The sequence below is a fragment of the Vicia villosa genome, linkage group LG2 (genome assembly GCF_029867415.1).
Source record: "Vicia villosa cultivar HV-30 ecotype Madison, WI linkage group LG2, Vvil1.0, whole genome shotgun sequence".
In the NCBI taxonomy this organism is placed as follows: domain Eukaryota; kingdom Viridiplantae; phylum Streptophyta; class Magnoliopsida; order Fabales; family Fabaceae; genus Vicia; species Vicia villosa.
The window spans coordinates 142627715-142634831 of NC_081181.1; the positions used below are offsets into that span (position 1 = coordinate 142627715).

The 7117-nt window shown below is 31.4% G+C and overlaps 1 long non-coding RNA gene across 4 annotated transcripts; it reads right to left on the reverse strand.

Moving 5' to 3' along the window:
• Positions 1 to 630: 630 nt before the first annotated feature.
• Positions 631 to 4668, reverse strand: LOC131652294 (uncharacterized). 4 transcript variants are annotated; one of them, XR_009298678.1, is made up of 4 exons: positions 4298 to 4668; positions 3775 to 4145; positions 3578 to 3624; positions 631 to 3385 (listed from the first exon to the last, which is right to left on the reverse strand). It is a non-coding gene; the product is annotated as an uncharacterized LOC131652294 (long non-coding RNA). The 4 variants fall into 4 exon arrangements; XR_009298679.1 differs by having other exon boundaries at positions 4010 to 4668; XR_009298680.1 differs by having other exon boundaries at positions 631 to 3376; positions 3775 to 4668.
• Positions 4669 to 7117: the final 2449 nt, after the last annotated feature.

Genomic DNA, 7117 nt, shown 5'->3' on the forward strand with positions numbered 1-7117 from the left:
TTGCCACCGAAAGAGATAGATCTCAATCAAAATTAATCAGAATATTCAAATCCTCAACTTTTGAAAGAGCACTTAACATTTTTCTCAATTTTAAAAAAAAAATCATTATATTCGGCTCTTTCTATTTTATCTAAATAAGTAGGTAGATCTAAATAAAAATATATAGTTTGAGTTGGTCTAAATAATTTGAAACTATACCATAAATTTTCCAAACATACATGATACTTTAACTCCTGAGTTTTCATATCTAGGAGTATTTTTAATAGTATAAGTAAATATTTAAAATATATTAATGTTTATTTTAGTACTCTTGTATTCATAATTTTTTTTGTATGAATGTCTAAAAAGAAAAGAAAAGAAAAGAAAAGAAGAGATGAAAATAAGGTGGAAAAAAAATAAAAAATTTCAAATTTTAATTGATGAAATATATCATTCATTTAAAAATGATGAATGGTTAGAACAATTATTTAAAAAATTAAGTTATTTAATATATATATATATATATATATATATATATATATATATATATATATATATATATATATATATATATATATATATATATATATATATATATATATATATATATATATATATATATATATATATATTAATTTTACTATTGGCCTTGTGGTCAATATATACTCAAATAAACATTTGTAGGGAAGATAAATATATGACCTAAGATTAACATAAATATAATAGAGATGGTAGTTTACGACCACTTTATATTGTTAACATATATAATATTCATTTTCATATGACATGAATGAATCTAACAATTATATTTAATACATGAAAAGATGAAGTTGAATAATTTCTTTTGCATGATATATTGATATGGTCATGCATATAGCCCGCAGTGTTACCGGTGATTTAAGTACATAACTTGAAGGTTCATATTTAATAGATTAGAGTGAGTGAAAATCAATTGAACTGGTCTAATATTTCAAATTGTTTTTTAAAGTTAAAAAGAAAAAAACCCTATAACTACACTTATGATAGTCAAGTTGATTCCTTCTTTTATTTATAACTAGTAGGATACCCGTGCATTCACATGGGTATTGGTATGGTCCGCGCATTTATTCTCAAAATATAATAATAATAATAATAATAATAATAATAATAATAATAATAATAATAATAATAATAATAATAATAATAATAATAATAATAATAATAATAATAATAATAAAAAGAAAGAAAAATTAAATTGTTTAACCAAAAAAACATTTTAAATGATAACTGCATGGGTCTTCAAGTACTAAAATGATTGTTGCATTTTTGATATATATTACTATGACATAAACAAATAAAAAATGGTAAATTCTAGCATATATTTGCTTCAAGAGTACAAATTACCAGGTTTAGCCTTGAAGCATGAACGCATTAGACCCTCACCTGTCACCAATTCATACATGGGGCTTGACGTTTGGAAAAACTCTGGTTTTCTCGCCGACACAATTACCTATCCATTGAAAAGAGCCACGTCCATTTATGAAAGGCTTATCTCACAATAGGACAAGGTTGATAATGAACAAAATAATGGAGAGGATATAGAGCACTTATCATCCCTCTGATGTCATAAGAGTTCAGTTTTCTTGAATAAATAAGTTAAATTAACTTACAATGTCAAAAAGATCTCTCCAACCCGTATCATTTGGAACGAATCTATTAAAATAAGAGGAGTGGTAGCAACACTCTCTTTTCAACACTCTCTTCAACACTCACTTTTTTATTGGTTAAAACATGTGTGGGTCCCTCAATTTGGAAATGGATTCCACATAAAGTGGTAGGACCCACATATGTTCCAACCAATAAGAAAGCCAGTGCTAGAGAGAGTGTTGAAAAGAGAGTGTTGCTAGCATTTCTCATTAAAATAATGTCGCATCATTTTTTCTGTGTAATGAAAGTCCGAGTTGGTAATAAGCACAAGCTTTTTCCCCACCTGTTTCATGAAGATAGTAGAGAAAGCAGTATAATGGCATCGCTTAGGATGTGTTGTGCTATTGGAATAAGGATAAGGAAATTTTGAAATGGTTCACCTACTCTAAGGATGAAACCCTGTGTCCAGTTCTTCACTTTATCCAATTTGTCATCTCCAAATTGATAAATGATACAACATCCAAACCAATATAAACTTATGGCTTTGTTTATTCTCATTGTACAAAAATTTACAAATACAAGCACACTACCATAACTCTATAGAGTTGCATCATTAGACACCCGACTCTTAAGTCCATCACGCCTTACAGATGCAGAAATTTACAAATACAAGCACACTATACCATAACCCTATAGAGTTGCATTATTATTATTATCATATTTTGTTGCCAACTGTTTAATTTTTTATTTGTAAGCTTCTTCTTCTAAGGTATTATTCAACAAACAAATAAAATATGTTTAGTTTATTATTTATGTACAGTAGAGAAATACGTGTACCAAATACTATAATGGTGCTTTGAAATTAGTCGTAAGTACCTTTCTTTTATTAAATGACTTAGAACAAACTTATACTAAAATTATCCTATGCATTAGTATCAAATTTCATTGGTGAAAGTCGTGTTTTCATTATTAGAAGCATGAGTTGAAGATGATGTTATTGATTAAGATACCTTAATTAAACTCTGGGATTGTCTTTTTCCTTTAATTTTAGAAGCAAACTCATGCTAAAACACACCATCTTCGTGATGATTATATTCTTAGCATTCCTAAAACAACCGATACATTAACCTTTATTAGTGATCCGATTTCGATCAATCATCACCTTAATTCTTGAAGGATTGTCTCTAGATTATGTTTCTATAATGTAAGTTATTGAAAGTTTGTTTGACATATTGAATTTTGATGACGTTAAAGTGCTTCTCCTTGCTCTTAAATCATAAATAAATCAGTGTCTTGAGAAGGCAAAGAAAAGCATCAGCATTCAGTGGATTTTGTGCTAGTAAAAAGTGTTATTACTTTTGAAGCTGCCCCCAAAAACATAACCCTTGGACATTACAACTTCTGTCATGTCAGCGCCAACGGATAAACAATACAAGCAGTAAGAAAAACATAAATAAGCAGAGAGACCAAAACAAATAAAGATCAGGTTGCAACCTAGTTTCAAGAACACAAAACAGCCACAACATATACGAACGCATGAGCATTCACAAAGAATCTCAACAAAATTACCTGTGCATGAGCAAGCTTGTTATCCCAGCTCAGTACTCCATAATCAGGGCCTCCCCAGAAAGCACCAGCATGTATAGCAATACCGAGATTAGTAGCAACCTTAAGGTACGCGTTATTTTCGATTGCAAAGTACATCCATGCGCCTCCCCAAACAAACTCATCAAAGTAGCCGGTAGAATTGTAGAATATCGAAGCCTCAGAACTACTTGCACTAAAAAATATTTCAGTTTAACAACATTCAAAAAGAGCATGAACAAGCCAACTACTATGACCACTTTCCTATAAATCAAATGCTGTAAAACATAATGAATGACATATAAAAATATTGCTAAAACACCAATGTAACTATTCAAGACATACAAAATGACAAAATAATAAAATACTCAGTCGTTTTATTGAATACCTTATATGCACGTTACCACATTCTCAACAATGAGTTCCTGCATATCTCTGCAATGCAAATAAAGTCATTAGGAAAATATAATAGCAACCCTAAAATGGTAAAATAAACACCTTCAAAGGTTAATGACAAAACTAATAATGCTCCTAATAAGATTAGAAGACCAATCAATTGAGGTTTGACATTAAAGTATTTTCTACCTTTTGTCAATCCAAAACCAGTGCCACTTCCAAAGCCAAATCCAGTGCTAGATATACTTATATCATTGAAGCTATTTTCAATTCTTCTTGTACCGTTTATTTGTTAGAAACATATGAATATAAAAGAAGACACACACATTGAAAGAACTCTCAATTTTGAAATCAACTGATATCAAATAACTTAACAGCGGCTACGCTATTCATGCACGTGTCTCCTTAAGATAGAAATATTTACCTTCATTTACATTCAGATCTCCAGAAATAGTTGTTCTAATAGAAGAAAGTGCTCTCTCTGCTGCCCCTATTTCCCTTTCCCGAACTTTACCATTTCCACGAACCTCGCATCAGCTCCATAACAACATTGTTGTGGACTTTCATTGAATATGTGAAATGCATTATTATTCAAAAGAAACAAAAGGATGAAAGGGGCAACATTCAAGTTTTGTTTCGATTAAAACAAACATATCAAAGAAGGAAGAAAAACAAAAGAAAGTAGAGAAGACAGAAGAGGGATAAAATCAACCTGTGTCAGAAACCACCGTGTCCCACTCAGTCCAACCGCGACACCACCGCAAAATAAATCACATGCTGGTCCCTTTTTCGACCAGGAAAGCTCTGCCATCTTCATTCACGCTTCCCTATAATCACTGTATACTCACCATGAATCAATACACAGAACCATAACGCCATCGTCAGTTTACACTTCAGATCCACCATTTCAGATGCAAACTCACGTATTTGACAGAAATCTTGTTAGCTTAAGAGAGGAAGAGATGAAATGCATAGAGTTTAGGTTGGGAGAAAAAGATGAAATGCAGAGAGTTTAGGTTTCAGATCTATTTTAGTTACATAGAAGAGAGAGAAAAAATAGTATAGAGGTAGAGAGAAGTGAAAGAGATGAAATGCAGAGAGTTTAAGTTTTAAATACAAAACGTAACTTTTGTTCACAGCAGAGGCAATATTATTGGACAAAAGGCAAAAGGAAAGTTGAGATTAAACAAAATTAGAACTTAGTTAGAAAAAGTAATATTTGAACACAATTTAACCTTGAAATCAATAGGTGGCATTTTTTTAACAAAGGGCAAATAGGTCTTAACCAGGTACATTTCTTTTCTTATTTGATAGATGAAAAAACCATAAACTTGTCCAAGTTGGCATTACATGCATTAAATGGCATATGAGTTGGAATTTGGTGACTTAACATAATATTTTCTCTCTCTTCACTCACTTTTTTTAAAAACCTCTCATAAACTCAATAGAGAACAATGCATAGTTAGGATTCACTGGGAAATTTAAATTTGAAACTAAAGGAATTGATAGTTAAGATGAGATGAAGATAATATTCACCTAGTAATTATAAGTTAGGGGGAGCACGAAGAAATGAACATGAAGTTAGAGTTCAACCAACGTTTTAAGTTTGATTTTTCTCCCTTAATATTTTATTTATATTATCGTTTAGGTTTTTTTGTTCTATTTAGTAAGTTAAAATGAAGTTTTGTTTTTTCTCCTTATTAAAATTTTGATTTGGGTTTTATTCCTAGTCTAGACAAGTCTGTGGTGACGAATAGATTTGAATGTGTATCATGTCATGGGAGGAATTTTGTGAATTTATTTATTCACTCTGATTACAATGAGATTAAGAGTATATGGGCATGTGTGCTAAAGTGAATTTGGACAGTTTCCTCAATGAGGTTAATGTTGACAAAGGGTCCAATGAAATGGAAAATGACAATCATGTCAATATTGAAATAAATGAGGGAGTTGATGCTACTCTTAGAGTATATTGAGTACTAGATTGCAATATTGGATTAAATGATAAACTAGATTTAAATGCCATATTAGATGTTTGACTATATTGCAATGTTGGATTACCTAAAGGATTTGGTGGGATTGTTGGATTAGATGATGCAAGTGAGGGAAGTGTATTGGATGTTCAATTTCAAGAATCGTCACAAAGTTTAGGAATTGAAGATAATTTTTGTGTGAAAATTGGTGAGAAAAGATAACAGGTTGACTGAATTGTACAAAGAGATAAATCAGAGTTAAATGAAGATAAGAGATACAAAAAGAAATGAAGGTGGGAATAAAAAGGAAAAGAGAATGAAAAAGTTTTTTTATAGAAAACAATCTCATTCATTAGATGAAAAAGACATAGTACAAATATTGAGAAAGAAAATGTGTTAGGGTATTTTTCATCTACAGATTAACAACAACACTAATAATTAAGACTAACAAGCTATGGACATCGAAAAGCTTTGAGAGGTTAGAAACCAAAAGGAAGGTACCAACCCAAAACTTTAATCCAATCAACCAAGCAAAGTTCTTCCGCGAGAGACAAGTATGTTTTGGATTTCCAATCTTTAAATCTATCCAATTACGGATCATATCTTTAGCTTTGACACTAACTTTATCATGCTCAAATCGATTATTCAGATTCACAATATTGATTAATCTCGCAACTTGTGGATGAAACAATTGTTGACTGAAAAGAGGAGTTTGATTTGCCATACCCTAGTAAGATTCTTACTCAAAAACACATTTCCTTCATCCAAATTTCTTTGAGGCATTTCATCAAATACCTTGAGCACAAACTTAAAACAACTTAAGCCTAATAACAACACACCCAACAAAATAAACCAAACAAGAAAATCTAGAACCCACAATAAAACAAGCACAATAAAATAAACTATTATGTGAATTCACACACATAAACTCCAAGCTTCTTTATCTTTCGGTGGTGGCGGCTCCGGTGGGGGTCGTTTTCCATGTCGATACTACTCTAGATCATCGGTTGGTGGACTTAATTTAGGGGTTGCAAGCGATTGTTGGTAGATGGCGGAGAGGAGGAGGAACTTGATGGAGGTTGGAGGAAGAAACGTGTATGGATCTAACATGGATGAGGGTTTTAAAGGAATGAAAAGAGAGGAGGAAAAACTTACAATGGAGGAGGAGCCTCCATTGAAGAGGAGATGGCCACCATAATGGTGGTGAATAGCTCCCATGAGGGAGAAAGAGCCTCATACAAGAAGGAGGTGACACCCAGCAAAAAAGAGGAACCCTGAGTTTAGAGAGAGGAACCCTGAGTTTTAAAGGAATGAAAATTATTTAACACTATCAGTGCACTACCTTGTACCCAACATTTGATCTTCCCCAAGATTCAATAATTCGAAGGTCTAAAATCTAGATCTTCAGGGAATTTGATTTTTATCTAGATCCCTAGGGAATTTGATTTTTATTTTAATATTCTGTGTAAACAATGTAATATTATGGGTAAACAATGTAACAATTTTTATTTAAAATTAATAATAATCTTACCCCTCAGTTTTCTAATTTAATCGAGATA